Consider the following 22793-nt stretch of genomic DNA (forward strand, 5'->3'; position numbering starts at 1 on the left):
GCGTTTATCAAGATGATATTTTTGTGTTTGGTGACAATGATGAAGAACATAATGCTAGATTGAGATTAGTTTAAAAAAAATTGTGTGAAAATAATCTCACTATAAAATTGAAAACAATTTAAATTTAGGGCTGAGTCCATAAATTATTTGGGTCACAATATAACGGGTGATGGTGTCAGACCCAAAAGTGACTTGGTTAATACTATTAAAAATATGAGTTCTCCCACAAACAAAAATGAATTGATGACATTTTTAGGAATGATAGACTATTACGCTAAATTTGTGAAAGGATTTGCAGATTCTACTGTGAGCATTAGGGGTCTGTTACGCATAGGGGTTGATTTTGTGTGGGCGTAATTTTGTGAAAGCAAATTCAATATTATTAAGGAAATGTTGAATGATGCTCCTTCTCTTAGGAGGTACGATCCCAATATCAAACCTATTCTTATCACTGATGCTAGTGAAAAAGGTTTGGGTGCAGTTGGCAGCAAAATGGTCCATCTGGTTTGAGAACTGTTATGTTTTTGTCTCACCGTTTGATGGATGCTAAAACACGTTATTCTGTTGTGGAAAGAGAATCCCTTGCAGCATTTTGGGCGATTAAAAAATTGAAGACATATTTGTGGGGAGTCAACTTTGAGGTACGTACTGATCGTAAGCCTTTGGTTGAAATATTTTTAAAAAAGGGACTTGATCTAATTTCAAGTGGAATCACGAAGTGGGTCATTGCTCTTCAAGAGTATTCTTTTCCTCAACTATAATCCGAGAGTTGACAATGGAGTGGCTGATGTGTTGTCGAGGCGTGTCCCTAGAGAAGTTATTCAAGATGAGGAGTTTGAAACAGGTGATGAAGAACTTTATGAATGGGTGTGTGTGGTTGACCATGATGTAATTTCTGAAAAGAGTTGGAGTGAGGAGTTAGCTATTGACTCTACATTGACAGAGGTAATCTCATTGGTTCAAAAGGGTTGGACAAACAGTAAGGTTGGTTCTGAACATACTAAGCCATTTTGGAAAATGAGGAATGAATTGTCTGTTGTAAATGGTTTGATGTATAGAGGTACAAGATTGATTCCTCCAAGCAGTCTCAGAGGAGAATTGGTAGATTTGGTTCACTCTGCTCATACAGGTCTTACTAAAAATAAAGAGAGACTGCAAATGTCATACTGGTGGCCTGGCATGGACAAGTTTGTTGAGCGTGTGGTGCAGGATTGTGTTCCTCGCTAATTGAGTGTTAAATCTAAGTGTTCTCGGGTGCAACCTAAGAAGAAGTCATTTGAGTCCTTGGCAGGATATTGCGTTGGATATTCTTAGACCTATACACAATAATGGTTCACAGATATTTCTCTTGGTCATAACTGATATGTATTCTCGCTGGCCTGAAGTTTTTTTCTCATCTGTGAGAGATTCTGCACATGTCATTAAATGTTTGAGGGAGTGATTTGCCAAAGAAGGTATGCCTGAGTCTATTTTGACTTGATAATGGGGTTCAACTAACTTCAAAGGAAATGGAAGAGTTTTTATCTTCAAGAGGTATTGTGCATAAGACTTGTGCGCTTTATTATCCTGAAACAAATGTTATGGTTGAGAGATTCAACAGAGTACGTAAGGAAACAATTACTTTGGCAAAGTGATTGTCTTTGGATTGGAAAAATTCAGTTATCAAAAAAGTGGAGGAGTACAGATTATCCCCTCATGGCACCACTGGCAAAACTCCTTTTATATTATTCAGGGGTAGAGTGCCGAATACATGTTTAGAACCATCCTGGGACAACAAATATGAACTGGCTAGGGGAAAGGAAAGCAAGTGCAATAGTAGTGAAATGCAAAAGAGGGAAGAGATAAAAGCCAATAAAAGGAAAAAATACTTTGATTCGAAGAAAGCTGTTAAAAGAATTGGAGTAAAGGTTGGTGATTGGGTCATGATTAAACATCCCGGTGTTTGCAGCAATTCTATCCCCAAAATTATGAAACCCACTATGGTTATTAAAGTTTTTAAAAACGCTATTAAAACGCAAGATCATCCAATTTGGAATTTAAGTAGAGTTGTTATTGTTAAAGGAAAGACTCATGGAAGTTTAAATGCAAGTTTTAGTGACGTTGATAAACCACTTGTTTCTCCTTCTTCGAGAATGGAGGAAGAAACTAATATTCGGCGTTCTTCTAGAATTGTTAAGCGCCCTTCACATTTTAATGATTATATTTGATGTGTTTATTTTTTTAAGTTATTTGTTAAGGAAGGGAGGTGTGTGGTGTTCCCACTTCTCTTTCATTGTTTTCATGAGTTTATGTCATTATAGAATTTTATGCATGTAATAAAGAATGTGAAGTATGTAATGGTTGGGACATGTAGAACAATTGGTAAACAGGATAGAGTGTCCGTTGATACGCTGTGTTCGTTTATAGATTCCGAATGAATTTCCCGATTCATGCCCTTATATAGGTACAATTTGCGTTGCCCTTATATAGGCATAGAAATCCAGTCGTTATTTAGGCATAGCCCATGCTACCCAAATACAGGCATGGCTACTTCCATCCGTTCATCTATGTCACAACGATTTCTTGGAAAACCAGACTCTTAAGCAGAAGGGACTTCCCCTAGCCTGGATATTTATTTCTCCAAGAAACTCATTATTATGCATGAACAACTAATCTTTAGGGGGTCATCCATGATGTTGATATGCCCGACTTTACGTCAAAGCTGGCATTCCTAAACACCTTCAAGGTATAAATATACCTTTACTTGCTATAACAAAGCACGGTGTGTTTCGGTGCAGTTCGACTACCTACTTGCCCAACGCAGTTCGCTACAGAAAGTGGCAAAGGAAGCCGACTCTCCAGCTAACGCGCTGACAAAGAAGCTGTCATCCTCCTGCAGAGAATCCAGGTTCAGTGTTTCTGACTCCCCTTGCAGGGTGTTGGGAAATCGAGTCCCGATACAGAGATACCAACCTCTTTCATTCTAAGGTATGGAGCTGATTAGAACCTAGAGAAACCTTTGGCAGTTCTTGGCAGAACTAAAACTTATGCTAAGCAGCACCTACTTCTTCCCTGATACTAGACCTAGGTTAGGTATATTGGGGTAGGCGTATTTTAGAACCACCAGTTGGGTATTTTAGCCTGTGTTATTTATGTATGTATTTTTACATGTCATAGCAACAGACAATGCTATTACAGTATTATTTCATATTACTGTTCTCGCAATATACTTTGCATTCTATCTAATAATTTTAGCAGTTCACCTCTCTTGCATGAGAAAGAAGACTGTTCAATATATCCCTTCTATTGAAACGCCTGTCTCTCTATTTCTGTGCAACTCTGTAGAAACGAAGCATGCACGATTGACTGAGTAAAGTAGTTATCTATAGGTCCATGACTCTGAAGATATTTGTTCCAGTCCTAGGGAAACAAAGTTGTCATGTTTATGCGGTTGTCAGGAACTAATCCCTTCTTGTTTATTCGAGAAAGTTTCTAGTGACCTATGAGTTAGTCGGCACACACAATTAAGTTTAATATACTCGATAGAGACATACTGACCTCAGTCCTATGTCAAATCTATAGTATATATTATCCCAATGTGCAGACCCTATTGGGTATATAGGAACTACACTACATCACGCCCAATGGTTTGGTAAGGCACTCATTTAACGCTAGAAACTAAAGTAACTCAGTCGTGCTTTTCTCAGAGACCCTTTTTCCCATAAATACTTCAATAGGCGTCTGGAGTGGGTAAAAGGATAATATCCGCCATAGCTGAGTAGGACGAAAATCCTATGTATTAGTTTTTGGTTTGTTCAACGTTGAAGGACACAGTGTTCCAAAACATTGTGCACCTTATCTTTGTTTCCTTGAAACTTGCTCTGCAAACTTTCAGTGAACAAAATGTCAAATAACTGTAGTGTAGTTCCTATATTCCCAATAGGCTCTGCGCATTGGAATAATATACCCTGCAGCTTAGACGTAGGACTGAGGTCTACTAGGTCTCTGCCGAATATATTAGACTTAATTGTGAGTGCCAGCTAGCTCAGAGGTCACTAGAAACGTTCTCGAATAAACAAGAAGGGATAAGTTTCTGACAACCATATAACATGACAACTTTGTTTCCCCAGAATGAAACGTATCTCTAGAGTCTCGGAAACAATAGATGACTATTTCACTCAGTCAGAGGTGCATGCTTCATTTCACCAGAGTTGCTTTAGAAATAGAGAGACGGGCGTTTTCAATAAAAGTATTTATTGAACAGTCTTATTTCTTAAGCATAAGAAATGCACTGCTACATTTGAAATGCTAGTTAAGAAGTACAATGCATATAATACGAATAGTATTATAAAATAGTACTTTAAAAGCATGATATGGTTTCTAAGCCATAAACATAGAATACATAAAATGCATAAAATACATACACTTATAAAATAGTGGCTAAAAGTACTCAACTGGTGCTTCTAACATACGCCTACCCCGGTGTACCTAACCTAACCCTAGTACGAGGGAGAAATAAGTGAGGAGTAGTTTAGATTGTAGTATCTCTCTGCCAAGAATCTGTTCAAGAATTCTCTAGGGATCTAATCATCTCCATACCTTGGTTTTTAGAATGATAGAGGTCTTGTATCTCTCTCTCGGGACTCGATCTCCCAGCAACCCGCAAGGGTAGCCTGGAAACACTGGAGCTGGATTTCTCGGCAGGAGAAAAGACAGCGTCTTTTCAGTGCGTCAGTTGGAGGGTCGGCTTCCTTCAGCACTTGCAGCAGCAGGGCGTCAGGCAAGTAGTTAGTCGATCTGCTCCGGAACCACCATGTGTTTGACTGGGCAAATGTAGGCCTATTTATACCCCTGAAGGTGCCGAGTCTGACGTAAGATTGGACATAATATTGTCACTAGTGCCTTAGTTCCTTGAAAACCCCCGTATTTCTTGGATAAATTAGTATTCAAGCAGGGGGAGGTTCCTGACTTTTGAAGGTTGGTTTTACCATGAAATCAATGTGGATTCTCGGAGTTTAGTGGATGTAGCCATGCCGTATTAGGGCTGCGCAGGTTATAACTAAATAAGGCAATGATTCTTTATGCCTATATAAGGACTGAATGGTTTACACCTATATATGGGCATGAATCGGGAAAAATTACACTAGGGTCCTAGATTCCCACATAACACCCACTCCACGAATGTTAAGTTCAATAAGTCATAAGCACTGAACATATTACAAAGCAAAAGTGTTTACAATCCCACCCCAAAATACAACATGCATTTGTGAATAGGCTTGTTCGCATGAAGGGAGTATACATCATGTAAAAATCATAGGCATCATGAAATCAAATACAAACTATGAGCATATATCTTCATATCATATAAATGAAAGTACAGTCATTAATCAATACCTGAGATCAATCCCATAGCATAATTGTTTAACTATCCTGGTACTCGAGGTTGAAGCCAAATATTGTTATTTAGGAAGTTCAAACACGAAATCTTGTTCTCTAAGAATAGTTTTACTTAAAGCAGATTACTCTGTGCCAAAGTTCTATTTGGAAAAAGTTCAAATTAGTGGAAAGTTTTGAAAAATGAAGGCCGAATTGCAGAGTTCCGGGAACACTGTGTCAAATATTCAAAAATTATTCTCAGGAGTGTCAGAAGAGTCGGGAGAAAACGTCATATTGTCAAGGCTCGCAAAGAAACCGTCCACCGTAGTAGGTGAAAGTAGAACCACTTCAGTTAGCAGATCAAAAGTGCAGAAGTGGGGATCATCGCCGTCAGCGTTTGATGCATTAGCAATGTCCGTAGTGGATGGTACCTGTAGGCCTGTAGTTTCTCGTATCTCACCTTCAGTTAGACTTGCTGGTGAGACTTCAATGAATGCCGTCATCAGAATTGGCAGCCGTTGGGGGCAACACGATGCATGAGCCGTTACAGGACCTAGCAAAGCGTCGACATCCGATGGCAGTACTGATGGGAGTGTAAGACAAATGTCCAACATGCATTCCTGTCCGCAAAGCAGGCATCGAAGAACAGGTAAGATGCAATCTTGCCAGATTGTTCTGAACGATAGAAACCAGGTCGTGTTCAGATCTCTTAAATGAGCCAAGCCAAGAATCTGTGAAATCCTTTCACGATATCTCATTGCAAGGAGGCATTGTTCCATGGTAGTTTCAGTGTTGCTGGTGACCGGACTTGCCATATCGCAGCGGAAGGAATAAAAATAGAATTCCTGCTACTAGTCTCAAGATGAGAGGCAGGCCGCCGAACACAGAGTGCATGAAATTAGGAAAAATGCAGAGGACTGCTTCAAACGGTGTTAACAGTCGTGAAAAAATTGTCTTAAATACATGTGCGATGCAGTTGGTATCTTACATGTTTAAGATTTGGCTTAACATTTCTGCGAAATGCACTGGGCAGTTTGTTGATAATAATGCATGTATCTCTGCTGAAGACCTTGCTACTTGCAGATCATACGTTTCTCTAGACGAGGTCAGTGGCACATTTTTTTGTAAAAGAATGGCTTTCATTCGGCTTAAGGTATCAATTCGTATAGAAGAGATATTCAGTGAAGGCCATATAGCAGTCTCCCTTTCTGTCTCTGTTTTTGGATACAATACTTGCATACAACAAGTGACCGTGGACGACACAGTTATGAGATAACTTTTTCCTGGCAACATGCCACAACAGCTGTGATCATTTAACATAACGTAACTGCCATTGGATAGCTGCCTGAAAACCGGTATTATCATAGGAGAGGGTGAAACGTGCAGGTGGCATGAAAGGTTATTTGCAGAATCATCACAAGTTCCATGCAAATTAACTTCATCGCACAGAAGTGTACCACTTAGTGAATTATTGTAATTATTGCCACTAAGGAAAACTTCATGTCCCCTATTCCGACATTTGTGTGTATATGGTAAAACCCAGGTTGACTTAATATATTCATTACCCAACCTTTCATACAGGCCCGCTGGTATATGCTCTAAACAATACTGAAAGTGGAATGTTGTGACTGGAATTGAAATGGAGCCATGAATTATCCACTCAATCACAGGTTTATCGGAAACTGTCAATTGTAATCTATCTAGCTTTTCAATGCTCAGCACCGTATAGTCTGCTCCTTTTTGTGCCAAAGAGATTTGTTTATCTGTAAGGTTAAATACAGCAAACAATGACGTTGTATTGATTAGATGCCATGGCACATAGCCAGAACGCAGATTTTGCAACGTCCAGCCTAAAAGCATGATAGAATGCAATTGAGACTGACCATGTTGTAATTTTAGTAAGTCTTGTTCTATGATGTCTATAGCAGATGACACGATGCTGTCCATAGAATATATTTTGGAGGACAGAGTCGTTAACCCATTGTCCACTACAGCAAGTGCTTTCTCCAAATTAATACGATCAATTTCTCGTATTTTTTCTGCAGTTTCTATTTGCGTCACTTTCCAAGATTCGTTGTAAGCCGCATATATACCGGCGTATATGAAACATTTTTGCCTTGGCTTGCGAGGTCCCATTAAGAAATCTCGAAAATCATTGCTTTCTTTAAGTAAAGACAAGTGTTGTTTTATTTCTGGAAGTGTAGATTTTTGAAGCCATTCAAGGCAAAGCTTCTCTACACTGTAAGTAGTTACCATCCCTGGATGTTGTCTCTGGGAATATCTTGGATCGGGCCTATTCCATCTGAATCCGTGTGATTTGTTCAGGAATCTTTCATGACAGTTATTAGTGTCTGTTTGCCAGATTAACCATTTTTTCCACTTAAGATCAGTTCTGTTCTGTTTCAATATATAAGTTACGTCCACCTCCTCATCAGAATCGTTATTACTGTCAGGTGCAGGCTTTGGTAAAGACGGTTTATTTAAATCTTTTATCATAGCTAAGCCAAGACAAGAGGTTTGCTGAACAGTGTCATTCAAAATCAAAATTTGTTCTTGTATAATGCAGGCTCTGCCAATCTTTCGTGCCCCAGACAGTTTTTGTCTCTATGTTGTCTTTCCAGTAGTCAAACCCTAAAGTAGACAGTTGAGCATAAAAGTTTGCAGAATAAATTTGTTTGGTATTGGTCAACATTGTTTTCATTCCTGTGTTATTTATATTTTTAAAATAAAACATTTCTGGATTTGTAACATTAAACCCTGTAAAGCATGGACATTTTTCAAAGAATTTTCTCGAACTGCCTTTTGGCGGTGTTGGACAATGTTCCCATTGATTGAAATAACAAATAAATTTCTAGGGCTTGCAGATTTATGCAAATAATGGTGACCATAATGATTAAAACAATACATCTGGTCATAATCTGATGACCCTTCTAAGTAGTCATGTTCTGTAAATTTAGCTGATATTTCAAAAAATTTTATCATGTTGTTAATAGTCTCAAAGTCCCAATGATCAGAAAATTCACTGGGTGCGACAAAGTCACTCAAAGAAACCTTAAATTGGTGTGGAAACTTCAGTAGTTCAACCAGACCATAGATGCCATAATCAGTTCTGTCCCAAGCTATACCCCCAGGTATAGGAACGGCTGTGATGTTCACTGCTGACAGTCCTCTTTTTTCACGATGAGATGACTTGTAAGGTTTCAGGACCAAGTTGATTTTCTTACTTGCTGTGTCCATAGTACTGTATTTGCCATCAATCATCCTTCCCAAGCTCAATACTAGCACGAACCAGAGCAGGAGGAAAAGTACACCTAATCCAATCCAAAATTCCACCCATGGTGAAACCAGATATGTTTTTCTAGTAGATGAAGGAGCTCTGTTACTTTTTCCTTCAGAGCTTTGTTTGCTGGCCCATTTTCAGGTTCACTGGGATCCTCAGAAAAGTTATCGAAGTTGATAAAGTAGCCAGAAGCAGTTCTGTCAATTGTTGGGATTGCATCAGGATTACTTGAAATCACTGGAGCTGTCTCTTTCCTTGTCATATTTGTATACTCAGACGGTACATCATTGTAGACAGGTGTTTCTTGACGAACTGTTATTTGGGTTTCCAGAGGTACAAGTTCCATGGCTTTGTTACATAGTCCTTCTTTTCGTACTGCAGGTTTATCAAAGGTGATAAGTCTTTCAGTCTGAACCTCTTGGATTGTAGCAAGGTGTGGTTGTCTGCTACTTCTCGGGAGTCCACTGGGCTTACTACTTATTATTGGCCACATGATTGTGGTTTGACCAGGTCGATAGATACAACTCTGTTCTCCCTTTTACCAGCAAGGGGCGGTAGTACTACTGGTCTTGTTCCTTGGATGGCTAAGACAGGTACTGCTTTTCTGTAAGAAGGCCCAATTTCCTTCTTTACCGCAATTTTCTCCCTGACCAGATCCCCAATCTTTGGAATCCAGACAGGCCTTGCTGGGACAGGTGGTTTTTATTCAGTGGGCGTTTGCTTCTGTATTGTATTACTCAGACTTCTTCTTGTTTCATTTAAGTCCTGTAAAACAGGCAAACGATCTTTGACATCAAAGGGTTTTTATTTCACCACTGAAGTCTGACTATCGAGGTCTTCGATTATCTAGTACCAAACATTAATTCATACGGAGTGACTCCACCCAGAGAATTTCTTGGCAGATTGTTAAGACTACGTTGGACTCTTATTAGATGTTTGACACACCCATCACCCGAACCTAATACCTTAGCTGTTATGGATTGCTTTATGTCACGTTTTTTTCTTTCCACTACCGCATTACCCTCAGGATGGAAGGGACTAGAATACCGCAATGCAACGCCCAAGCTAGCCATGGCCTCCTTGTAAGCTCGAGAGCTAAACGCAGGACCCTGGTCAGACTGTAGCGTGCCAATTGCGTATGTGTCGATAAAGACTCGCACATCCTTTATAACAGTTTTGGCGTCCGCCGAGCGCTGTGGCCACATCCAAATGAGTCCACTGCGACCATGATATATTTATAGTTCCCATCCCTTTGTAAGGGACCGCAGTGGACCAGGTAAACACACACTAGTGGTTTATCTGAAATCAGGAGGGGCGTCTGTACAGGATGTTTCACTGTTGACACTTTTATTTTCTGGCAGATTTCACATTCTAGAACATAGTTCCTAGTTTGTTTCCTCATGCGTGGCCAACAATATCTTTGTTTTAATAATGATACTGTGGCGGAAATACCTGCGTGTGAAGATGCCAGTCCCTCATGTGCTGCTAAGATCAGTCCTAACCTATATTCCATGTTTGGAATTGCCCTATCCCCCACTCCAGGGATTCGAGCAAAAGGAACATTATCCGCATCAGTTATATATGAGTACTTTACTGGAAAGCCTTTCAGGAGTGTCTTACCACTGTCTTTAACTCAAGCAGTGACAGCTTGCATTATTTCTCTGTCTATTTTTGTTTTTGATCGAGTAATCGCAGCTACGGAAGCCGTTTGCACAGCTGCCTTCGCGGCTTTATCTGCCAACGAATTCCCTGCAACGTGAACGCCATCACGCTGATGACTCAGTGTATGAATCATGTGAATCTTTTGTAGTTCTTTCTGTAAAAGAACTACTTGTTCCCAAAGCGTTTTATGCTTAATTGTGCCACCTTTCGCGTCTTTGAAACCATTTTGAACCCAGTTCTGTAGATATTCATTGTAAGATTGAACGCAGTAATAGGAATCGCACACTATTAGTGTGGGGAATTCGCGATCCGTATTTTCAAGCGCCATCTTGAAAGCCTGTAGTTCAGCTCACTGAGCTGTACAGTCTCCGAGTGATTGAGTTTTAGTGACCATAGGTCTGAATTTACCTTCGCGCCAACAACCTTTAACGATCACGCACGCAGCACTAAAGGCTTGCTTGCCCCCAATTGCGGGCTGTGCTGATCCGTCAGTATATATTATACATCCGTAATGTTCTAGAGGCAGAATTTCGCTCAGCATAGGACATTCGTATTCGTATTGTAGGAATTCTTGTGTCTTTAAATTAGGGTCAATGACATATTCAACATCTGTCGCAGCAAGATAATTAACCCATTGTATCCATCTTGGATGTAAAGCCTTAGCATTAGGAATGCTTGCCTGTTACTGCCTCTAAGGTAGGTATAGGTGTAACGATCAATATGCGTTTACCCTGTGCCAGAGTTCTTTCTTTTGCTACTGCAGTTTGAACCGCTGTCAGAATTTTTTCTGTTGAAGTGAACTTCATTTCTGTTTGTGTGTACAAGTGCGATTTGAATGCAATTGGTACCTTTTCTCCTTCATTAAAGGTCAGGTATGTAAATCCGCATCTCCCTGGGATGACACGGATCACGAGATTTCGCACATTATTGCGTGTATCTAATTTTGTTTTAGTCAACATGTCTGTTTGTACTGAACGTAAAATTTCTGTATGTTTTTGAGTCCAATTAGTTGGTTTGAAATCAGGTTTATTAATTCGTCGAGAGGTTTAACCCTTTCTGCGTAGTTTAGAACATATGTTCTTCCAAAATTCAAGAAACCTAGAATTGACTGTAGGTTTTTCAGCGTTTTTGGAGGTTGGAGCAGCGCACATTTCTCTAGAAAGTTTGCTGCCAGGATCTTGCCTTCACTTGACAACTCGTATCCTAAGAATAGGACGTTGAGGTGGGCAATACGTGATTTCTTAAAATTGAATTTATACCCTTCAGATGCAAACCTAAGTATTATGGTGTTCACTCTTTTCAAGTGTACGTCCAAATCATCATCTGTAAGATAGATTTCATCGACATAAGATAATGCCTCATCTCCGTACATTTGTAGTATTTCTGCTTCTCTGGCTGAAAATAACCCTGGACTATTTTTGAATCTCTGGGGGAGACGGCAAAATTGCCCCTGTGACCCCAAGATTGAGAAAGCGGTCAAATGCCTGATTTCTGGTGCAATGTTTTGACAGAAAAACCCATTTGAAATGTCTAATGTGGTTTTATATTTTTTGCGCACAATGTTATTCATCAGTGCTGCACTATGTGAATTTTGTACTGCAAAAGTTTTGCAACAAGAGTTTAGGTGTCTGTAATCCAAAACTAGACGATATGTATTGTCTGGCTTGGAGACAGGAAACAAAGGATTGTTCATAGATGAGGTGCATGTTTCAATCACCCCTTGATATTCAAGTTGATCTAAGATCTCCCTGACTTGTTTTTTAGCTTCTTGCTTGACTGGATACTGCCTCTGTGCAGTAGGTTGATATTTTTTAACTGGATTTTGTGGTGAGAAGAGTCCTCATCCCATCCTACATGATTTTTATATAGTGCTGGAGCTTGGGCCACAGCCCATTTCCTGGCATATGTATATTTTCTAAGAATTGGAAAGTGATCTGAGAAGGCTGGCATAATTATTTCTTCGCCGTGTGGGCACTCCCTAACAACTGCAGGTGGCCAGTCTCGTTCAGCTAGAAGAATGTCATAACCCTTAAAGAGCTTCTCCCAAAAGAGTGCTCTTATTTTTCTAGTTATGTCCCCCTCCATCCGGAGTGTCACTTCATATAACTTGCGGGGTACGCTAACCCTGGTGTCTGCAGTTTCAACTTGAATGTTTTCATTCAAGTCCACTGTCTCCAGATGATCCTTCAGGATCTTGCGAACTATGGTTACTTCTGCTGCGCTGTCTAGCATTGTCTGGTCCCACTCCTCGTTCTTGAGTTGTGTCCTCAGAATCCTCGGCATGTCTGACTTTTATGCTTGCTACCTTCTTCTTTGAAAATTGAGCTTTTTTACTTTGATGAACGGGTTCTTTGTCTTTGGACTTGACGCGTTCTCCTTTGTGTTCTGACCGTCCTCTTCTTTCCGATTTCTGCGAGGAAGTCTGAAAAGATCGAGAGGGATGTGTGTCATTATCTTGATATCTATCAGGTTTACTTAAAGTATCCCTATTTCTAAGGTTGTATCTTTTTTCAGAGGGTTCCCGTTGGGGAGACCTACCTCCTCGTTGAGGAGATCTTCCTCTGGACTGAGCATATTTCTCTTTAGGAGGTGTCTGTTTATTGTTCTTCCACTTTTGTTTAGGAGCAGTGAGATTATTTTTAATAAAAGTTTTTTCAGGATTCTCTGTTAGTTGTGGTTTTAGTGGTTTTCCACCCAAACTATCTCTACCTAATTCTTCATAGGATTTTTCAATAATTCTGGCAAGCTCATAAGGTTGCTCAGTAATGTCTGTTTCTTTTAATTTCTGGTGGATTGCCACTGATGCTGCTGCTCCTCTAATGTTGGCTAATAGTATAGCCGAGACCTGTTTGAAATCTTTCAGTAATTTCATACCTATATTTAACGCCGCTTCTGGACCGTATTCATCTGTCTTAGAACATCCGGTATCACCGCCATAGACGGAACACCATGTATTTTAGTGTAGATTGAAGCAAAGACTGTGCCCCAAGTGTCACAATCCTCTACGTGTGGTGCAATCCCCATAGGTAAACAGATTGTCAGAATCCTGTGTTTCTCATGAGGTGTACTATCAGGAAATACTGCCTCTATTTGAGTAATTTTTTGTGCTAACCAGAACGGAATCTGTTCTCGTTTTGCTGGTAGTTTACCAATGACTGACTGTATAGTCTGTGGTGTATTTTTCTTTGTGTTCCCCTGGTGAGGGGTGTGCTGTGGAATTCTTACAGCTGGTTGGACTGTTAACTTCCGCATGACATATTGAACCAATTGTCTATGTATCTTAAATAATTGTTTTAGCTGAGCTAATAATTCTACATCTGACATCCTTTCAATGTCTGGATGAGGTGTATAGCTGGCTAGTACCGGCCATGTAGCTCCTGGTCTACCTAGTGGACCTAGCCTGGTAATGTTATTTTGATGTTTTAGCGCACCTTTAAACCAGAGCTGATGCTCTTGGTAAGTTAATGGAATTTCAACGTCCTCGAAAGGAACGTATTCCTCTGGAGGTTCCTCTGCCTTGTAGTAGTGGAACTCTCGTGTTCCCGCATTTGCTGCTGGAAACTGAATCCATGAATAGAATACCTCTGTCTGCCGATATTCATGTGCCTCTATGACAAAGATTACTCTGCCACCTTTTGATGATACTCCATTATTTATGAGTCTGTAAGTTATACTTTTTCTTACATTTACCGGGAGCAGTATAGCATCCCTGTCATTTTCTAAGATAGCAGCGTCATCTAAAGCCGCTTGAGCTGCTGCTGCAGCTCTCTCTATTTCGGTATCACTATCCAACATTTTAGTCGGCTGAGAGTTTGCAGAATAAGTTTCAAGGAAACAAAGATTAGGTGCACAATATTTTGAAACACTGTATCCTTCAACGTTGAATAAACCGAAAACTAATACATAGGAGTTTTTGTCCTACTCAGTTTCGGCGGGTATTGAGCCTTTCATCCACTCCAGACGTCTATTGGAGTTTTTACGGGAAAAGGGGGTCTGTGTGAAAAGCACGACGGAGTTACTCTAGTATCTAGCGTTAAATTATCGCCTTACCAAAGTTGGGCGCCATGTAGTGTAGTTCCTATATTTCCAATGGGCTCTGCGCATTAGAATAATATACCCTGCAGCTTAGACGAGGTCTGAGGTCTACTAGGTCTCTGCCGAATATATTAGACTTAATTGTGAGTGCCAGCTAGCTAAGAGGTCACTAGAAACGTTCTCGAATAAACAAGAAGGGATTAGTTTCTGACAACCATATAACATGACAACTTTGTTTCCCAGAATGAAACGTATCTCTAGAGTTGCGGAAACAATAGATGACTATTTCACTCAGTCAGAGGTGCATGCTTCGTTTCACCAGAGATGCTTTAGAAATAGAGAGACGGGCGTTTTCAATAAAAGTATTTATTGAACAGTCTTATTTCTTAAGCATAGGAAATGCACTGCTACAATTGAAATGCTAGTTAAGAAGTACAATGCATAAAATACGAATAGTATTATAAAATAGTACTGTAAAAGCATGATATGGTTTCTAAGCCATAAACATAGAATACATAAAATACATAAAATACATACACTTATAAAATAGTGGCTAAAAGTACTCAACTGGTGCTTCTAACAAATGCCTACCCCGGTATACCTAACCTAAGCCTAGTACGAGGGAGGAATAAGTGAGGAGTAGTTTAGAATTTAGTATCTCTCTGCCAAGAATCTGTTCAAGAATTCTCTAGGGATCTAATCATCTCCGTACCTTGGGTTTTAGAATGATAGAGGTCTTGTATCTCTCTCTCGGGACTCGATCTCCCAGCAACCCACAAGGGTAGCCAGGAAACACTGGAGCTGGATTTCTCGGCAGGAGAAAAGACAGCGTCTTTTTAGTGTGTCAGTTGGAGGGTCGGCTTCCTTCAGCACTTGCAGCAGCAGGGCGTCGGGCAAGTAGTTAGTCGATCTGCTCCGGAACCACTGTGTGTTTGACTGGAGAAATGTAGGCATATTTATACCCCTGAAGGTGCCGGGTCTGACGTAAGATTGGACATAATATCGTCACTAGTGCCTTAGTTCCTTGAAAACTCCCAGATTTCTTGGATAAATTAGTATTCAAGCAGGGAGAGGTTCCTGACTGCTGAAGGCTGGTTTTACCACGAAATCAATGTGGATTCTCGGAGTTTAGTGGAAGTAGCCATGCTGTATTAGGGCTGCGCAGGCTATAACTAAATAAGGCAATGATTCTTTATGCCTATATAAGGAATGGATGGTTTACACCTATATATGGACATGAATCGGGAAAAATTACACTAGGGTCCTAGATTCGCACAAAACATAACGACAACAAAACCAAAGCCGGTGGAGCTGTGGCTGATCCAGACGATGCAGCTTTTAACATCACAGGTTTCCAAGAAACCGACGAGGATGCTATAAGCATTCATCTAAATTTAAGGAAAGCCATCACTATAAAACTTATAAAACATGGCCTAACATCGAGAGGTGGTAGGGCAGTTTTTGTGATAGAGGCACATGAATATCACCAGACAGAGGTATTCTATTCTTGGATAGTCTTCCCTGAAGCAAATGCAGTGACACATGTGTTTCACTTCTACAAAGAAGATGAACCACCAGAGGAATACATTCCTTTCGTGGATATTGAAATTCCACTCACTTACCAGGAGCATGAGCTCTGGTTTAAAGGCACCCTAAACCATTTAAATCACATTACCAGGCTCAGTCCACTAGGTAGACCAGGAGCAACATGGTCGGCCATAGCCGGCCACACACCTGACCCTGACATTGAAGCAATGTCGGATGATGAATTACTTAGTAATATACAAAGATTAGTAGAATTTTACAGTTAAAACACAACTGTCTGAAAGTCCTGAAAAGGTCTTTACTAAAACACTCCTACTCCTTCTGAAAAGAAGTGGAAAAACACTAAACAAACTTCTAAAGAGAAACGTTCTTATTCCAGAGGTAGGTCTCCTCAAAAGGAGCACTCTGAAAGGAGGTATACCCTCAGGAATAGGGACAATTTGAGAAAACCTGATAAATATCAAGACACTGATACACATTCCTCTCGTACCTTTCAGACTTTGTCACAAAAATCCGAAAGAAGAGGACGATAAGAAAACAAAGAAGAACGCGGGAAGTCCAATGACGATCAACACGTTCAGAAAAGCAAGAAACCTCAATACACCAAAAAGTAGCAGGTCTAAAAATCAGACATGTCGAGGATCTTGAGGACACAACTCAAGAACGGAGAATGGGCTCAGTCAATGTTGGACAGCGCAGCAGAAGTCACCATAGCTCGCCAGAACATGAAGGATCATCTGGAGACAGTGGACTTGAATGAATTCATTCAAGTAAGTGAAACTGCTGATACCAGGGTTAGTTCTCCACATAGGTTATATGAAATAACACTCCGGATGAAAAGAGACATACCAAGAAAAGTGAGAGCACTCTTTTGGGAGCAATTTTCTATGGGTTATGACATTCTTCTAGCTGAAAAAGACTGGCAACCATCCCACAGGGAAAGCCAGGACGGGTTCCCCAGAGTTATAGAGCGCCGGGACGCCCCGTTGTTGGGGCAGCTGTGCGCTTTACAAGTATACTACATTTACATTTTACATTTACATTTGTCAGGGAGCGCCCACATGGCGAATACATCATTATGCCAGCCTTCTCTAATCATATTCCAATTCATTTAAAGTATACATATGCCAGAAAATGGGCAGTGGCCCAAGCTCCAGCATTATACAACAATCATATAGGATGGGCTGAGGACTCGCCTCGCCATAAAATGCAACAGAAAAATCAACCAACTGCACAAAGTCAGTACCCAGTTAAGTAAGAAGCTAAAAAACAGGTCAGGGAGATATTAGATCAACTTGAATACCAGGGGGTGATTGAAACATGCACCTCGTCAATAAACAATCCTTTGTTTCCTGTATCCAAACCAGACAATACATATCGTCTAGTATTGGATTACAGACATCTAAATTCTTGTTGCAAAACATTTGCAGTGCAAAATGCACACAGTATAGCATTAATGAATAACATTGTGCGTAAAAAATATAAAACCACATTCGATATTTCTAACGGTTTCTTTTGTCAAAACATTGCACCAGAAAGTAGGTATTTAACCGCTTTCTCAATTATGGGGACACAGCGTCACTTCTGTCGTCTCCCCCAAGGAATCAAGAAAAGTCCTGGGTTATGTTCAGCAAGGGTAACAGAGTTATTACAAACTTATGATGATGAAGCATTATCATATGTGGATGACATCTATCTGACAGATGATGACTTGGATAGGCACTTGAATAGGGTGAATACAATTATACTTGAATTCGCCTCTGAGGGGTACAAATTCAATTTAAAAAAATCAAGAATTGCCCATTTAAACGTCCTATTTTTAGGATATGAACTTTCAAGTGATGGCAAAAGCCTGGTAGCAAATTATCCAGAGAAATGTGTGCTGCTCCAACCTCCAAAAATGTTGAAAAACCTACATTCGATTCTAGGATTCTTACATTTCGGAAGAACTTACATTCTAAACTACGCAGAAAGAGTTAAACTTCTCTACAAATTAATCAAACCTGATTGTAAAACAGTAAATTGGACACAAAAACACACAGAAATTTTGCGTTCACTACAAACAGACATGTTAGCAACAAAACATTTGCAAACACGCGTAAACGTACGCAACTTAGTGATACGAATCATTCCGGGTCAATGCGGATTCACCTACTTAACTTAAAACGAAGGTGAAAAAGTACCAATAGCTTACAAATCACATTTGTATACAACAGCAGAAATGAAATTCACTTCTACAGAAAAAATTCTGACAGCGGTTCAGACTGCTGTAGCAAAAGAAAGAGCCCTAGCACAGGGGAAACGCATCATGGTCGTAACTCCTGTACCTGCCTTAGAAGCAGTGACAAAAAAGAGCATTCCAAATGCTAAAGCTTTACTTCCGAGATGGATACAATGGTTTAATTCTCTTGCTGCAACTGATGTTGAATACGTTTTTGATCCATAATTAAAAACACAAGCATTTCTACAATACGTTCATGAATGTCCTCTGCCTACTGAAATTCTGCTTCTTGACCAGTATGAATGTATAATTTATACTGACAGATCGTCTCAACCGCTACGGAGGGTAAACAAGACTATAGTGCGGCGTGCACGATCTTTAAAGGTCGCTGGCGCAATGCCAAATTCCGACCAATGGTCACAAAAACTCAATCTCTAGGAGATTGTACAGCTCAGCGAGCTGAACTACAAGCATTCAAGATGGCACTTGAAAACACGGATCGCGAATTCCCCACACTCATAAAATGCGATTCGTATTATTGAGTTCAATCTTACAATGAATACTTGCAAAACCGGATTCAAAACGGTTACAAAGATGCAAAAGGTGGCACAATCAAGCATAAACTGCTTTGGGAACAAGTAGTTCAGTTACAACAAGGACTACAAAACACTCACTTGATAGATACACTGAGTCATCAACGTGATGGCATTTGCATTGAAGGGAATTCATTGGCTGATGAAGCCGCGAAGGCAGCTGTGCAAACGGCTTCCGCAGCTGCAATCACTCATTCAAAAACTAAAATAGAAAGTGAAATAATGCTGGCTGTCAATGCAACAAGCAAAGGCAGTAGTAGTATGTTACCTAAAGGGTTTCCACTCAAATACTCATATATAACTGAGGTGAACAACGTTCCATTTGCCCGAATCCCTGGAGTGGGGGATAGGGTGAATTCCAAACATGGAACATAGATTGGACTAATCTTAGCAGCACATGAAGGGATTGCCTCTGCACATGCAGGTGTTTCCGCCACAGTGTCATTATTGAAACAGAGATACTGGTGGCCGTGCATGAGGAAACAAATCAGAAACTATTTTTTGGAATGTGAAATATGCCAAAAGATGAAAGTCTCTACTGTGAAACATCCTGCGCAGACGCCCCTGCTAATTGCAGATAAACCATTAGCTTTTGTTTACCTGGACCACTGCGGGCGCTTACAGAGGGATGGTAACTATAAATACATCATGGTCGCAGTGGATTTGTGTTCAAGGTTCATTTGGATGTGGCCTCAGCGCTCGGCTGACACTCGAACTGTTATAAAAGATTTGCAAGTCTTTATCGGCACATACGCAGTTGGCACGCTACATTCTGACCAGGGTCCTGCGTTTAGTTCTCGAGCATACAAGGAGGCCATGGCCAGGTTAGGCGTTGCATTGCGGTACTCTAGTCCATTCCATTCTAAGGGAAATTCGGTTGTGGAGAGAAAAAAACGGGACATTAAGCAATCTATAACAGCTAGGGTATTAGGCTCGGTTGACGGGTTGGTCAAACATCTAATAAGTGTCAAACATAGTGTTAACAATCTGCCAAGAAGTTCTCTAGGGGGTATCACTCCACATGAAGTCCTTTTTGGGACCAGAATGTTAGTAGCAGACCTCGATTGTCAGACTTCAATGGTAGACCAAAAAGCATTTGGATATCAAAGACCGTTTGGCTGTTTTACAGGACTTAAATGAAATAAGAACGAAACAAAGCAATGTGTTCCTGAAGCCAACCACCACTGAAGAAAACCCGACTGTCCCAGCAAGGCCTGTCTGGATCCAAAAGCTTGGTGATCTAGTCAGAGAAAAGATAGCGGACAAGAAGGAATTTGGGCCTTCTTACAGACAACCAGTACCTGTCCTAGCAATCCACGGATCAAGAACAGTATTACTGCTGCCCCTTGCTGGTAAAAAGGAGAACAGGTTTGTGTCAATCAACCTGGTCAAACCACATCATGTGGCCGATACTAAGCAGTAGGCCAAGTGGACTACGACCAAGTAGCAGACGCCCTATTCTAGCTACTATCCAAGAGGTTCAAACTGAGAGACTCATCACCTTTGAGGAATCTGCAGTGTGAAATAAAGGAGTATGCAAAAAAGCTATGGAACTTGTACCTCTTGAGACCCAAATAACAGTTCGTCAAGAAACACCTGTCTACAACGAAGTAACAAGTGATCAAGTGGTTCCAGCGATTTCAACTAATCCTGATGCAATCCCAACAATTGATAGAACTGCCTCTGGCTATTTCATTAACTTTGATACGTTTTCTGAGGATCCCAGCAAACCTGAAACGACGCCAGCAAAAAGAAATTTCAAAGAACAAGCAACAGACCTTTTTCATCATCTGGAAAAGACTTATCTGGTTTCACCATGGATTGAACTTTGGATTGTGTTGGGTGTACTATTTCTTCTACTTTGGTTGACTCTGGTAATAACTCTGGGAATGTTGATAAATGGAAGATATGTCAAAATGGACACAGCAAGTAAGAACATCAACGTACTACTCAAGCCACACAAATCATCTCATCGTGAACAAAGAAACTTGTCATCAGTGAACATCATAGCCATTCCTATACCTGGGGGTATAGCTTGGGACAAGACTGAATATGACTTTTTTGGCCCATCTGAGCTGTTGAAGATTCCACATTTATTCAAGATTTCATTAAGTGGCTTTGTTTCGTCTAGTACCTTTTCTGATGATTGGGACTTCGAGACTGTTAATAATATGATGTCAGACTTAGAAATGTCTGCAGTATTCACAAATCATGAATATTTAGAACGTTCATCAGACTATGAACAAATGTATTGTTATAATCATTATGGTCATCATTTCTTGCACAAATCTGCAAATCCTAGAAATGTATTAATGTATAACCAATGGGAACATTGTCCTACGCCACCAAAGGGTAGCTCCAAAACTTTTGCCAATAAGTTTCCATACTTTTCAGGGTTCAATGTGTCAAATGCTGAATCATTTTACTTTAAAAATGTAAACAAAACAGGACTGAAAAGTATGTTGACCAATACAAAACAGATTTATTCTGCAGCCTTTTATTGCCCAACTGTCTAAACTAGGTTTCGACTTTTGGCAAGACAACATTGAGACAAAAACTGTCTGGGATACAAAAGATTGGCAGGTTCAGGGGGTAGAAGCTATGTTTAGAACCTGCATCATCCCTGAGCAAATTATGCTTTTGAATGACACTGTCCAACAGACATCTTGCCTTGGGTTAGCCAAGATAAAAGACCTGAACAATCCGTCCATACCTACACCCACACCTGATAGCAGTAACACTTCAGAGGGGGAGGTCGAGGTACATACTATTTTGCATCACAACAGAGCAGATCCAGATTGGAAAAAAACGGTTGATCTGGCCCACAGACACAAACAACTGTCAATATAGATTCCTGAACAAAACACAGGGTTTCACATTTACTAGGCCAGACCCAAGATATGTTCAAAGACAGCATCCTGGAATAGTAACAACATAAAGTGTAGGGAAGCGCTGCCTTGATTGGCTACATAGATCTACACTTAAGGATGTAAAGGAACACTTATCTTTACTTAAAGATGGCGCTGATCGTAGGGAATTCTTGCTAGGACCAAGAAAACTGCGTCATAAACATTTTATATATGCCATCTGCTTATAATGAAGCATGGAAGATTACGCAAGCAGAGACTGCAGAACGACTACGAGAAATTGATTGTATTAATTTAGAGAAAACTCTCTCTGTGGTTGACAATGGGTTAACAACTCTGTCGTCCAGGATATATTCATTGAACAGCATATTGTCTTCTGCCATAGACAGAATTCCTGTTGCCCTTATATAGGCGTAGAAATCCAGTCCTTATTTAGGCATAGCCCATGCTACCCAAATACAGGCATGGCTACTTCCATCCGTTCATCTACGCCACAACGATATCTTGGAAAACCAGACTCTTAAGCAGAAGGGACTTCCCCTAACCTGGATATTGATTTTTCAAGAAACTCATTATTATGCATGAACAACTATTCCTTAGGGGTTCATCCATGACGTTCATATGCCTGACTTTACATCAAAGCTGGCATTTCTGAACAACTTCAAGGTATCAATATACCTTCACTTGCTATAGCAAAGCAAAGTGTGGTTCGGTGTAGTTCGACTACCTACTTGCCCGACGCAGCTCGCTACAGCAGGTGCCAAAGGAAGCAGACTCTACAGCTGGCGCACTGACAAAGAAGCTGTCATCCTCCTGCCAAGAATCCAGCTCCAGTGTTTCTGACTCCACTTGCAGGGTGTTGGGAAATCGGGTCCCGAGACAGAGATACCAACCTCTTTCATTCTAGGGTATGGAGCTGATTAGAACCTAGAGAAACCTTTGGCAATTCTTGGCAGAACTAAAACTTATGCTAAGCAGCACCTACTTCTTCCCTGGTACTAGACCTAGGTTAGGTACATTGGGGTAGGCGTGTTTTAGAAGCACCAGTTGAGTATTTTAGCCTGTGTTATTTATGTATGTATTTTTACATGTCATATCAACAGACAATGCTATTACAATATTATTTTATATTACTGTTCTCGCTGTACGCATTATACTTTGCATTCTATCTAACGATTGTAGCAGTTCACCTCTCTTGCATGAGAAAGAAGACTGTTCAATAAATCCCTCTTATT

Source organism: Lissotriton helveticus, chromosome 5_1 (assembly GCF_964261635.1).
Source record: "Lissotriton helveticus chromosome 5_1, aLisHel1.1, whole genome shotgun sequence".
Taxonomy (NCBI): Eukaryota; Metazoa; Chordata; class Amphibia; order Caudata; family Salamandridae; genus Lissotriton; species Lissotriton helveticus.